The sequence below is a fragment of the Lissotriton helveticus genome, chromosome 7, assembly GCF_964261635.1.
Source record: "Lissotriton helveticus chromosome 7, aLisHel1.1, whole genome shotgun sequence".
Lineage (NCBI taxonomy): Eukaryota > Metazoa > Chordata > Amphibia > Caudata > Salamandridae > Lissotriton > Lissotriton helveticus.
The window spans coordinates 409,721,966-409,734,675 of NC_136068.1; positions in this window are offsets into that span (position 1 = coordinate 409,721,966).

The window sequence follows — 12,710 nt, forward strand, 5'->3', positions numbered from 1 at the left end:
AGGTACCATTTTTTTCGGGAGACCTGGGGGCACGCTGGGTGGGTGGAAATTTGTTGATCCACGCAGATTCCAGAACTTTCCACCACAGAAATGTGAGGAAAATGTGTTTTTTTGGTCAAATGTTTATGTTTGCAAGGGATTCTGGGTAACAAACCCTGGGGGTAGGCAGACGAGTCACCCCATCCTGAATTGCCCTAGGTGTCTAGTTTATAAAAATGTATAGGTTTGCTAGGTTTCCCTAGGTGCTGGCAGAGCTACGGCGCAAAAACAAAAGGTAGTCTTTTTGTCCGAATCGTGCTAAATTTCACTGGGAAATTGAGGTGCGACCATGCTGCGTTGTGCGCTGTTTCATGTCGCAGCCACTATGCCTACCCACGCAAGTGAGGTACCATTTTTTTGGGGAGACCTGGGGGCACACTGGGTGGGTGGAAATTTGTTGATCCACGCAGATTCCAGAACTTTCCACCATAGAAATGTGAGGAAAATGTGTTTTTTTGGTCAAATATTTTTGTTTGAAAGGGAATCTGGGTAACAAAACCTGGGGGTAGGCAGACGAGTCTCCCCATCCTGAATTGCCCTGGGTGTCTAGTTTTTAAAAATGTATAGGGTTGCTAGGTTTCCCTAGGTGCTGGCAGAGCTACGGTGCAAAAACAAAAGGTAGTCTTTTTGTCCGAATCGTGCTAAATTTTACTGGGAAATTGAGGTGCGACCATGCTGCGTTTTGCGCTGTTTCATGTCGCAGCCACTATGCCTACCCACGCAAGTGAGGTACCATTTTTTTCGGGAGACCTGGGGGCACACTGGGTGGGTGGAAATTTGTTGATCCACGCAGATTCCAGTACTTTCCACCACAGAAATGTGAGGAAAATGTGTTTTTTTGGTCAAATGTTTATGTTTGAAAGGGATTCTGGGTAACAAAACCTGGGGGTAGGCAGACGAGTCACCCCATCCTGAACTGCCCTGGGTGTCTAGTTTTCACAAATGTATAGGTTTGCTAGGTTTCCCTAGGTGCTGGCTGAGCTACGGCGCAAAAACAAAAGGTAGTCTTTTTGTCCGAATCGTGCTAAATTTCACTGGGAAATTGAGGTGCGACCATGCTGCGTTTTGCGCTGTTTCATGTCGCAGCCACTATGCCCACCCACGCAAGTGAGGTACCATTTTTTTGGGGAGACCTGGGGGCACGCTGGGTGGGTGGAAGTTTGTTGATCCATGCAGATTCCAGAACTTTCCACCACAGAAATGTGAGGAAAATGTGTTTTTTTGGTCAAATTTTTATGTTTGCAAGGGATTCTGGCTAACAAAACCTGGGGGTAGGCAGACAAGTCACCCCATCCTGAATTGCCCTGGGTGTCTTGTTTTCAAAAATGTATAGGTTTGCTAGGTTTCCCTACGTGCTGGCTGAGCTACGGCGTAAAAACAAAAGGTAGTCTTTTTGTCCGAATCGTGCTAAATTTCACTGGGAAATTGAGGTGCGACCATGCTGCGTTTTGCGATGTTTCATGTCGCAGCCACTATGCCTACCCACGCAAGTGAGGTACCATTTTTTTCGGGGGACCTGGGGGCACGCTGGGTGGGTGGAAATTTGTTGATCCACGCAGATTCCAGAACTTTCCACCACAGAAATGTGAGGAAAATGTGTTTTTGTGGTCAAATTTTTATGTTTGCAAGGGATTCTGGGTAACAAAACCTGGGGGTAGGCAGACGAGTCACCCCATCCTGAATTGCCCTGGGTGTCTAGTTTTCAAAAATGTATAGGTTTGCTAGGTTTCCCTAGGTGCTGGCAGAGCTACGGCGCAAAAACAAAAGGTAGTCTTTTTGTCCGAATCGTGCTAAATTTCACTGGGAAATTGAGGTGCGACCATGCTGCGTTTTGCGCTGTTTCATGTCGCAGCCACTATGCCTACCCACGCAAGTGAGGTACAATTTTTTTTGGGAGACCTGGGGGCACACTGGGTGGGTGGAAATTTGTTGATCCACGCAGATTCCAGAACTTTCCACCACAGAAATGTGAGGAAAATGTGTTTTTTTGGTCAAATGTTTATGTTTGCAAGGGATTCTGGGTAACAAAACCTGGGGGTAGGCAGACGAGTCACCCCATCCTGAATTGCCCTGGATGTCTAGTTTTTGAAAATGTATAGGTTTGCTAGGTTTCCTAGGTGCTGGCAGAGCTACGGCGCAAAAACAAAAGATAGTCTTTTTGTCTGAATCGTGCTAAATTTCACTGGGAAATTGAGGTGCGACCATGCTGTGTTTTGCGCTGTTTCATGTCGCAGCCACTATGCCTACCCACGCAAGTGAGGTATCATTTTTTTCGGGAGACCTGGGGGCACACTGGGTGGGTGGAAATTTGTTGATCCACGCAGATTCCAGAACTTTCCACCACAGAAATGTGAGGAAAATGTGTTTTTTTGGTCAAATATTTTTGTTTGAAAGGGAATCTGGGTAACAAAACCTGGGGGTAGGCAGACGAGTCACCCCATCCTGAATTGCCATGGGTGTCTAGTTTTCAAAAATGTATAGGGTTGCTAGGTTTCCCTAGGTGCTGGCAGAGCTACGGTGCAAAAACAAAAGGTAGTCTTTTTGTCCGAATCGTGCTAAATTTCACTGGGAAATTGAGGTGCGACCATGCTGCGTTTTGCGCTGTTTCATGTCGCAGCCACTATGCCTACCCACGCAAGTGAGGTACCATTTTTTTCGGGAGACCTGGGGGCACACTGGGTGGGTGGAAATTTGTTGATCCACGCAGATTCCAGTACTTTCCACCACAGAAATGTGAGGAAAATGTGTTTTTTTGGTCAAATTTTTATGTTTGCAAGGGATTCTGGCTAACAAAACCTGGGGGTAGGCAGACAAGTCACCCCATCCTGAATTGCCCTGGGTGTCTTGTTTTCAAAAATGTATAGGTTTGCTAGGTTTCCCTAGGTGCTGGCTGAGCTACGGCGTAAAAACAAAAGGTAGTCTTTTTGTCCGAATCGTGCTAAATTTCACTGGGAAATTGAGGTGCGACCATGCTGCGTTTTGCGATGTTTCATGTCGCAGCCACTATGCCTACCCACGCAAGTGAGGTACCATTTTTTTCAGGGGACCTGGGGGCACGCTGGGTGGGTGGAAATTTGTTGATCCACGCAGATTCCAGAACTTTCCACCACAGAAATGTGAGGAAAATGTGTTTTTGTGGTCAAATTTTTATGTTTGCAAGGGATTCTGGGTAACAAAACCTGGGGGTAGGCAGACGAGTCACCCCATCCTAAATTGCCCTGGGTGTCTAGTTTTCAAAAATGTATAGGTTTGCTAGGTTTCCCTAGGTGCTGGCAGAGCTACGGCGCAAAAACAAAAGGTAGTCTTTTTGTCCGAATCGTGCTAAATTTCACTGGGAAATTGAGGTGCGACCATGCTGCGTTTTGCGCTGTTTCATGTCGCAGCCACTATGCCTACCCACGCAAGTGAGGTACCATTTTTTTTGGGAGACCTGGGGGCACACTGGGTGGGTGGAAATTTGTTGATCCACGCAGATTCCAGAACTTTCCACCACAGAAATGTGAGGAAAATGTGTTTTTTTGGTCAAATGTTTATGTTTGCAAGGGATTCTGGGTAACAAAACCTGGGGGTAGGCAGACGAGTCACCCCATCCTGAATTGCCCTGGGTGTCTAGTTTTTGAAAATGTATAGGTTTGCTAGGTTTCCTAGGTGCTGGCAGAGCTACGGCGCAAAAACAAAAGATAGTCTTTTTGTCTGAATCGTGCTAAATTTCACTGGGAAATTGAGGTGCGACCATGCTGTGTTTTGCGCTGTTTCATGTCGCAGCCACTATGCCTACCCACGCAAGTGAGGTATCATTTTTTTCGGGAGACCTGGGGGCACACTGGGTGGGTGGAAATTTGTTGATCCACGCAGATTCCAGAACTTTCCACCACAGAAATGTGAGGAAAATGTGTTTTTTTGGTCAAATATTTTTGTTTGAAAGGGAATCTGGGTAACAAAACCTGGGGGTAGGCAGACGAGTCACCCCATCCTGAATTGCCATGGGTGTCTAGTTTTCAAAAATGTATAGGGTTGCTAGGTTTCCCTAGGTGCTGGCAGAGCTACGGTGCAAAAACAAAAGGTAGTCTTTTTGTCCGAATCGTGCTAAATTTCACTGGGAAATTGAGGTGCGACCATGCTGCGTTTTGCGCTGTTTCATGTCGCAGCCACTATGCCTACCCACGCAAGTGAGGTACCATTTTTTTCGGGAGACCTGGGGGCACACTGGGTGGGTGGAAATTTGTTGATCCACGCAGATTCCAGTACTTTCCACCACAGAAATGTGAGGAAAATGTGTTTTTTTGGTCAAATGTTTATGTTTGAAAGGGATTCTGGGTAACAAAACCTGGGGGTAGGCAGACGAGTCACCCCATCCTGAACTGCCCTGGGTGTCTAGTTTTCACAAATGTATAGGTTTGCTAGGTTTCCCTAGGTGCTGGCTGAGCTACGGCGCAAAAACAAAAGGTAGTCTTTTTGTCCGAATCGTGCTAAATTTCATTGGGAAATTGAGGTGCGACCAATCTGCGTTTTGCGCTGTTTCATGTCGCAGCCACTATGCCCACCCACGCAAGTGAGGTACCATTTTTTTCGGGAGACCTGGGGGCACGCTGGGTAGGTGGAAGTTTGTTGATCCATGCAGATTCCAGAACTTTCCACCACAGAAATGTGAGGAAAATGTGTTTTTTTGGTCAAATATTTATGTTTGCAAGGGATTCTGGGTAACAAAACCTGGGGGTAGGCAGACGAGTCACCCCATCCTGAATTGCCCTGGGTGTCTTGTTTTTAAAAATGTATAGGTTTGCTAGGTTTCCCTAGGTGCTGGCTGAGCTACGGCGTAAAAACAAAAGGTAGTCTTTTTGTCCGAATCGTGCTAAATTTCACTGGGAAATTGAGGTGCGACCATGCTGCGTTTTGCGCTGTTTCATGTCGCAGCCACTATGCCTACCCACGCAAGTGAGGTACCATTTTTTTGGGGAGACCTGGGGGCACACTGGGTGGGTGGAAATTTGTTGATCCACGCAGATTCCAGAACTTTCCACCACAGAAATGTGAGGAAAATGTGTTTTTTTGGTCAAATGTTTATGTTTGCAAGGGATTCTGGGTAACAAAACCTGGGGGTAGGCAGACGAGTCACCCCATCCTGAATTGCCCTGGGTGTCTTGTTTTAAAAAAATTATAGGTTTGCTAGGTTTCCCTAGGTGCTGGCTGAGCTACGGCGTAAAAACAAAAGGTAGTCTTTTTGTCCGAATCGTGCTAAATTTCACTGGGAAATTGAGGTGCGACCATGCTGCGTTTTGCGATGTTTCATGTCGCAGCCACTATGCCTACCCACGCAAGTGAGGTACCATTTTTTTCGGGAGACCTGGGGGCACGCTGGGTGGGTGGAAATTTGTTGATCCACGCCGATTCCAGAACTTTCCACCACAGAAATGTGAGGAAAATGTGTTTTTTTGGTCAAACTTTTATGTTTGCAAGGGATTCTGGGTAACAAAACCTGGGGGTAGGCAGACGAGTCACCCCATCCTGAATTGCCCTGGGTGTCTTGTTTTCAAAAATGTATAGGTTTTCTAGGTTTCCCTAGGTGCTGGCTGAGCTACGGCGTAAAAACCAAAGGTAGTCTTTTTGTCTGAATCGTGCTAAATTTCACTGGGAAATTGAGGTGCGACCATGCTGCGTTTTGCGCTGTTTCATGTCGCAGCCACTATGCCTACCCACGCAAGTGAGGTACCAGTTTTTTTCGGGAGACCTGGGGGCACACTGGGTGGGTGGAAATTTGTTGATCCACGCAGATTCCAGTACTTTCCACCACAGAAATGTGAGGAAAATGTGTTTTTTTGGTCAAATGTTTATGTTTGAAAGGGATTCTGGGTAACAAAACCTGGGGGTAGGCAGACGAGTCACCCCATCCTGAACTGCCCTGGGTGTCTAGTTTTCACAAATGTATAGGTTTGCTAGGTTTCCCTAGGTGCTGGCTGAGCTACGGCGCAAAAACAAAAGGTAGTCTTTTTGTCCGAATCGTGCTAAATTTCATTGGGAAATTGAGGTGCGACCATGCTGCGTTTTGCGCTGTTTCATGTCGCAGCCACTATGCCCACCCACGCAAGTGAGGTACCATTTTTTTCGGGAGACCTGGGGGCACGCTGGGTAGGTGGAAGTTTGTTGATCCATGCAGATTCCAGAACTTTCCACCACAGAAATGTGAGGAAAATGTGTTTTTTTGGTCAAATATTTATGTTTGCAAGGGATTCTGGGTAACAAAACCTGGGGGTAGGCAGACGAGTCACCCCATCCTGAATTGCCCTGGGTGTCTAGTTTTCAAAAAAAATGTATAGGTTTGCTAGGTTTCCCTAGGTGCTGGCAGAGCTACGGCGCAAAAACAAAAGGTAGTCTTTTTGTCCGAATCGTGCTAAATTTCACTGGGAAATTAAGGTGCGACCATGCTGCGTTTTGCGCTGTTTCATGTCGCAGCCACTATGCCTACCCACGCAAGTGAGGTACCATTTTTTTGGGGAGACCTGGGGGCACACTGGGTGGGTGGAAATTTGTTGATCCACGCAGATTCCAGAACTTTCCACCACAGAAATGTGAGGAAAATGTGTTTTTTTGGTCAAATGTTTATGTTTGCAAGGGATTCTGGGTAACAAAACCTGGGGGTAGGCAGACGAGTCACCCCATCCTGAATTGCCCTGGGTGTCTTGTTTTAAAAAAATTATAGGTTTGCTAGGTTTCCCTAGGTGCTGGCTGAGCTACGGCGTAAAAACAAAAGGTAGTCTTTTTGTCCGAATCGTGCTAAATTTCACTGGGAAATTGAGGTGCGACCATGCTGCGTTTTGCGATGTTTCATGTCGCAGCCACTATGCCTACCCACGCAAGTGAGGTACCATTTTTTTCGGGAGACCTGGGGGCACGCTGGGTGGGTGGAAATTTGTTGATCCACGCCGATTCCAGAACTTTCTACCACAGAAATGTGAGGAAAATTTGTTTTTTTTGTCAAATATTTATGTTTGCAAGGGATTCTGGGTAACAAAACCTGGGGGTAGGCAGACGAGTCACCCCATCCTGAATTTCCCTGGGTGTCTAGTGTTTAAAAATGTATAGGTTTGCTAGGTTTCCCTAGGTGCTGGCAGAGCTACGGCGCAAAAACAAAAGGTAGTCTTTTTGTCCGAATCGTGCTAAATTTCACTGGGAAATTGAGGTGCGACCATGCTGTGTTTTGCGCTGTTTCATGTCGCAGCCACTATGCCTACCCACGCAAGTGAGGTACCATTTTTTTCGGGAGACCTGGGGGCACACTGGGTGGGTGGAAATTTGTTGATCCACGCAGATTCCAGAACTATCCACCACAGAAATGTGAGGAAAATGTGTTTTTTTGGTCAAATATTTTTGTTTGAAAGGGAATCTGGGTAACAAAACCTGGGGGTAGGCAGACGAGTCACCCCCTCCTGAATTGCCCTGGGTGTCTAGTTTTCAAAAATGTATAGGGTTGCTAGGTTTCCCTAGGTGCTGGCAGAGCTACGGTGCAAAAACAAAAGGTAGTCTTTTTGTCCGAATCGTGCTAAATTTCACTGGGAAATTGAGGTGCGACCATGCTGCGTTGTGCGCTGTTTCATGTCGCAGCCACTATGCCTACCCACGCAAGTGAGGTACCATTTTTTTCGGGAGACCTGGGGGCACACTGGGTGGGTGGAAATTTGTTGATCCACGCAGATTCCAGTACTTTCCACCACAGAAATGTGAGGAAAATGTGTTTTTTTGGTCAAATGTTTATGTTTGAAAGGGATTCTGGGTAACAAAACCTGGGGGTAGGCAGACGAATCACCCCATCCTGAACTGCCCTGGGTGTCTAGTTTTCACAAATGTATAGGTTTGCTAGGTTTCCCTAGGTGCTGGCTGAGCTACGGCGCAAAAACAAAAGGTAGTCTTTTTGTCCGAATGGTGCTAAATTTCACTGGGAAATTGAGGTGCGACCATGCTACGTTTTGCGCTGTTTCATGTCGCAGCCACTATGCCCACCCACGCAAGTGAGGTATCATTTTTTTCGGGAGACCTGGGGGCACGCTGGGTGGGTGGAAGTTTGTTGATCCATGCAGATTCCAGAACTTTCCACCACAGAAATGTGAGGAAAATGTGTTTTTTTGGTCAAACTTTTATGTTTGCAAGGGATTCTGGGTAACAAAACCTGGGGGTAGGCAGACGAGTCACCCCATCCTGAATTGCCCTGGGTGTCTTGTTTTCAAAAATGTATAGGTTTGCTAGGTTTCCCTAGGTGCTGGCTGAGCTACGGCGTAAAAACTAAAGGTAGTCTTTTTGTCCGAATCGTGCTAAATTTCACTGGGAAATTGAGGTGCGACCATGCTGCGTTTTGCGATGTTTCATGTCGCAGCCACTATGCCTACCCACGCAAGTGAGGTACCATTTTTTTCGGGAGACCTGGGGGCACGCTGGGTGGGTGGAAATTTGTTGATCCACGCAGATTCCAGAACTTTCCACCACAGAAATGTGAGGAAAATGTGTTTTTTTGGTCAAATTTGTATGTTTGCAAGGGATTCTGGGTAACAAAACCTGGGGGTAGGCAGACGAGTCACCCCATCCTGAATTGCCCTGGGTGTCTAGTTATCAAAAATGTATAGGTTTGCTAGGTTTCCCTAGGTGCTGGCAGAGCTACGGCGCAAAAACAAAAGGTAGTCTTTTTGTCCGAATCGTGCTAAATTTCACTGGGAAATTGAGGTGCGACCATGCTGCGTTTTGCGCTGTTTCATGTCGCAGCCACTATGCCTACCCACGCAAGTGAGGTACCATTGTTTTTGGGAGACCTGGGGGCACACTGGGTGGGTGGAAATTTGTTGATCCACGCAGATTCCAGAACTTTCCACCACAGAAATGTGAGGAAAATTTGCTTTTTTGGTCACATTTTTTTGTTTGAAAGGGATTCTGGGTGACAAAACCTGGGGGTAGGCAGACGAGTCACCCCATCCTGAATTGCCCTGGGTGTCTAGTTTTAAAAAATGTATAGGGTTGCTAGGTTTCCCTAGGTGCTGGCAGAGCTACGGCGCAAAAACAAAAGGTAGTCTTTTTGTCCGAATCGTGCTAAGTTTCACTGGGAAATTGAGGTGCGACCATGCTGCGTTTTGCGCTGTTTCATGTCACAGCCACTATGCCTACCCACGCAAGTGAGGTACCATTTTTTTCGGGAGACCTGGGGGCACGCTGGGTGGGGGGAAATTTGTTGATCCACGCAATGTATAGGGTTGCTAGGTTTCCCTAGGTGCTGGCAGAGCTACGGCGCAAAAACAAAAGGTAGTCTTTTTGTCCGAATCGTGCTAAGTTTCACTGGGAAATTGAGGTGCGACCATGCTGCGTTTTGCGCTGTTTCATGTCACAGCCACTATGCCTACCCACGCAAGTGAGGTACCATTTTTTTCGGGAGACCTGGGGGCACGCTGGGTGGGGGGAAATTTGTTGATCCACGCAGATTCCAGAACTTTCCACCACAGAAATGTGAGGAAAATGTGTTTTTTTGGTCAAATTTGTATGTTTGAAAGAAATTCTGGGTAACAAAACCTGGGGGTAGGCAGACGAATCACCCCATCCTGAATTGCCCTGGGTGTCTAGTTTTCTAAAATGTATAGGGTTGCTAGGTTTCCCTAGGTGCTGGCAGAGCTACGGCACAAAAACAAAAGGTAGTCTTTTTGTCCGAATCGTGCAAAATTTCACTGGGAAATTGAGGTGCGACCATGCTGCGTTTTGCGCTGTTTCATGTCCCAGCCACTATGCCTACCCACACAAGTGAGGTACCATTTTTTTTGGGAGACCTGGGGGCACGCTGGGTGGGTAGAAATTTGTTGATCCACGCAGATTCCAGAACTTTCCACCACAGAAATGTGAGGAAAATGTGTTTTTTTGGTCAAATGTTTATGTTTGAAAGGGATTCTGGGTAACAATACATGGGGGTAGGCAGACGAGTCACCCCATCCTGAATTGCCCTGGGTGTCTAGTTTTCTAAAATGTATAGGGTTGCTAGGTTTCCCTAGGTGCTGGCAGAGCTACGGCGCAAAAACAAAAGGTAGTGTTTTTGTCCGAATTGTGCTAAATTTCACTGGGAAATTGAGGTGCGACCATGCTGCGTTTTGCGCTGTTTCATGTCGCAGCCACTATGCCTACCCACGCAAGTGAGGTACCATTTTTTTCGGGAGACCTGGGGGCACGCTGGGTGGGTGGAAATTTGTTGATCCACGCAGATTCCAGAACTTTCCACCACAGAAATGTGAGGAAAATGTGTTTTTTTGGTCACATTTTTATGTTTGAAAGGGATTCTGGGTATCAAAACCCTGGGGGTAGGCAGACGAGTCACCCCATCCTGAATTGCCCTGGGTGTCTAGTTTTCAAAAATGTATAGGTTTGCTAGGTTTCCCTAGGTGCTGGCAGAGCTACGGCGCAAAAACAAAAGGTAGTCTTTTTGTCCGAATTGTGCTAAATTTCACTGGGAAATTGAGGTGCGACCATGCTGCGTTTTGCGCTGTTTCATGTCGCAGCCACTATGCCTACCCAAGCAAGTGAGGTACCATTTTTTTCGGGAGACCTGGGGGCACGCTGGGTGGGTGGAAATTTGTTGATCCATGCAGATTCCAGAACTTTCCACCACAGAAATGTGAGGAAAATGTGTTTTTTTGGTCAAATCTTTAGGTAAGCAAGGGATTCTGGGTAAAAAAACCTGGGGGTAGGCAGACAAGTCACCCCATCCTGAATTCCCCTGGGTGTCTGGTTTTCAAAAATGTATAGGTTTGCTAGGTTTCCCTAGGTGCTGGTTGAGCTACGGCTCAAAACCAAAAGGTAGTCTCTTTGTCCAAAGAGCTTAAGATTTCACTGGGAAATTGAGGTGCGACCACGTTGCATTTTGTGCCGTTTCCCGTCGTAGGCACAAGGCCGACCCACACAAGTGAGGTACCATTTTTTTCCGGAGACCTGGGGGCACGCTGGGTGGGTGGAAATTTGTTGATCCACGCAGATTCCAGAACTTTCCACCACAGAAATGTGAGGAAAATGTGTTTTTGTGGTCAAATTGTTTTGTTTGAAAGGGATTCTGGGTAACAAAACCTGGGGGTAGGCAGACGAGTCAACCCATCCTGAATTGCCCTGGTTGTCTAGTTTTCAAAAATGTATAAGGTTGCTAGGTTTCCCTAGGTGCTGGCAGAGCTACGGCGCAAAAACAAAAGGTAGTCTTTTTGTCCGAATCGTGCTAAATTTCAGTGGGAAATTGAGGTGTGACCATGCTGCGTTTTGCGCTGTTTCATGTCGCAGCCACTATGCCTACCCACGCAAGTGAGGTACCATTTTTTTGGGGAGACCTGAGGGCACGCTGGGTGGGTGGAAATTTGTTGATCCACGCAGATTCCAGAACTTTCCACCACAGAAATGTGAGGAAAATGTGTTTTTTTGGTCACATTTTTATGTTTGAAAGGGATTCTGGGTAACAAAACCTGGGGGTAGGCAGACGAGTCACCCCATCCTGAATTGCCCTGGGTGTCTAGTTTTCTAAAATGTATAGGGTTGCTAGGTTTCCCTAGGTGCTGGCAGAGCTACGGCGCAAAAACAAAAGGTAGTGTTTTTGTCCGAATTGTGCTAAATTTCACTGGGAAATTGAGGTGCGACCATGCTGCGTTTTGCGCTGTTTCATGTCGCAGCCACTATGCCTACCCACGCAAGTGAGGTACCATTTTTTTTGGGAGACCTGGGGGCACGCTGGGTGGGTGGAAATTTGTTGATCCACGCAGATTCCAGAACTTTCCACCACAGAAATGTGAGGAAAATTTGTTTTTTTGGTCAAATTTTTATGTTTGAAAGGGATTCTGGGTATCAAAACCTGGGGGTAGGCAGACGAGTCACCCCATCCTGAATTGCCCTGGGTGTCTAGTTTTCAAAAATGTATAGGTTTGCTAGGTTTCCCTAGGTGCTGGCAGAGCTACGGCGCAAAAACAAAAGGTAGTCTTTTTGTACGAATCGTGCTAAATTTCACTGGGAAATTGAGGTGCGACCATGCTGTGTTTTGCGCTGTTTCATGTCGCAGCCACTATGCCTACCCACGCAAGTGAGGTACCATTTTTTTCGGGAGACCTGGGGGCACGCTGGGTGGGTAGAAATTTGTTGATCCATGCAGATTCCAGAACTTTCCACCACAGAAATGTGAGGAAAATGTGTTTTTTGGTCAAATCTTTAGGTAAGCAAGGGATTCTGGGTAAAAAAACCTGGGGGTAGGCAGACAAGTCACCGCATCCTGAATTCCCCTGGGTGTCTAGTTTTCAAAAATGTATAGGTTTGCTAGGTTTCCCTAGGTGCTGGTTGAGCTACGGCTCAAAAAGAAAAGGTAGTCTCTTTGTCCAAAGAGCTTAAGATTTCACTGGGAAATTGAGGTGCGACCACGTTGCATTTTGTGCCGTTTCCCGTCGTAGGCACAAGGCCGACCCACACAAGTGAGGTACCATTTTTTTCGGGAGACCTGGGGGCACGCTGGGTGGGTGGAAATTTGTTGATCCACGCAGATTCCAGAACTTTCCACCACAGAAATGTGAGGAAAATGTGTTTTTTTGGTCAAATGTTTTTGTTTGAAAGGGATTCTGGGTAACAAAACCTGGGGGTAGGCAGACGAGTCACCCCATCCTGAATTGCCCTGGTTGGCTAGTTTTCATAAATGT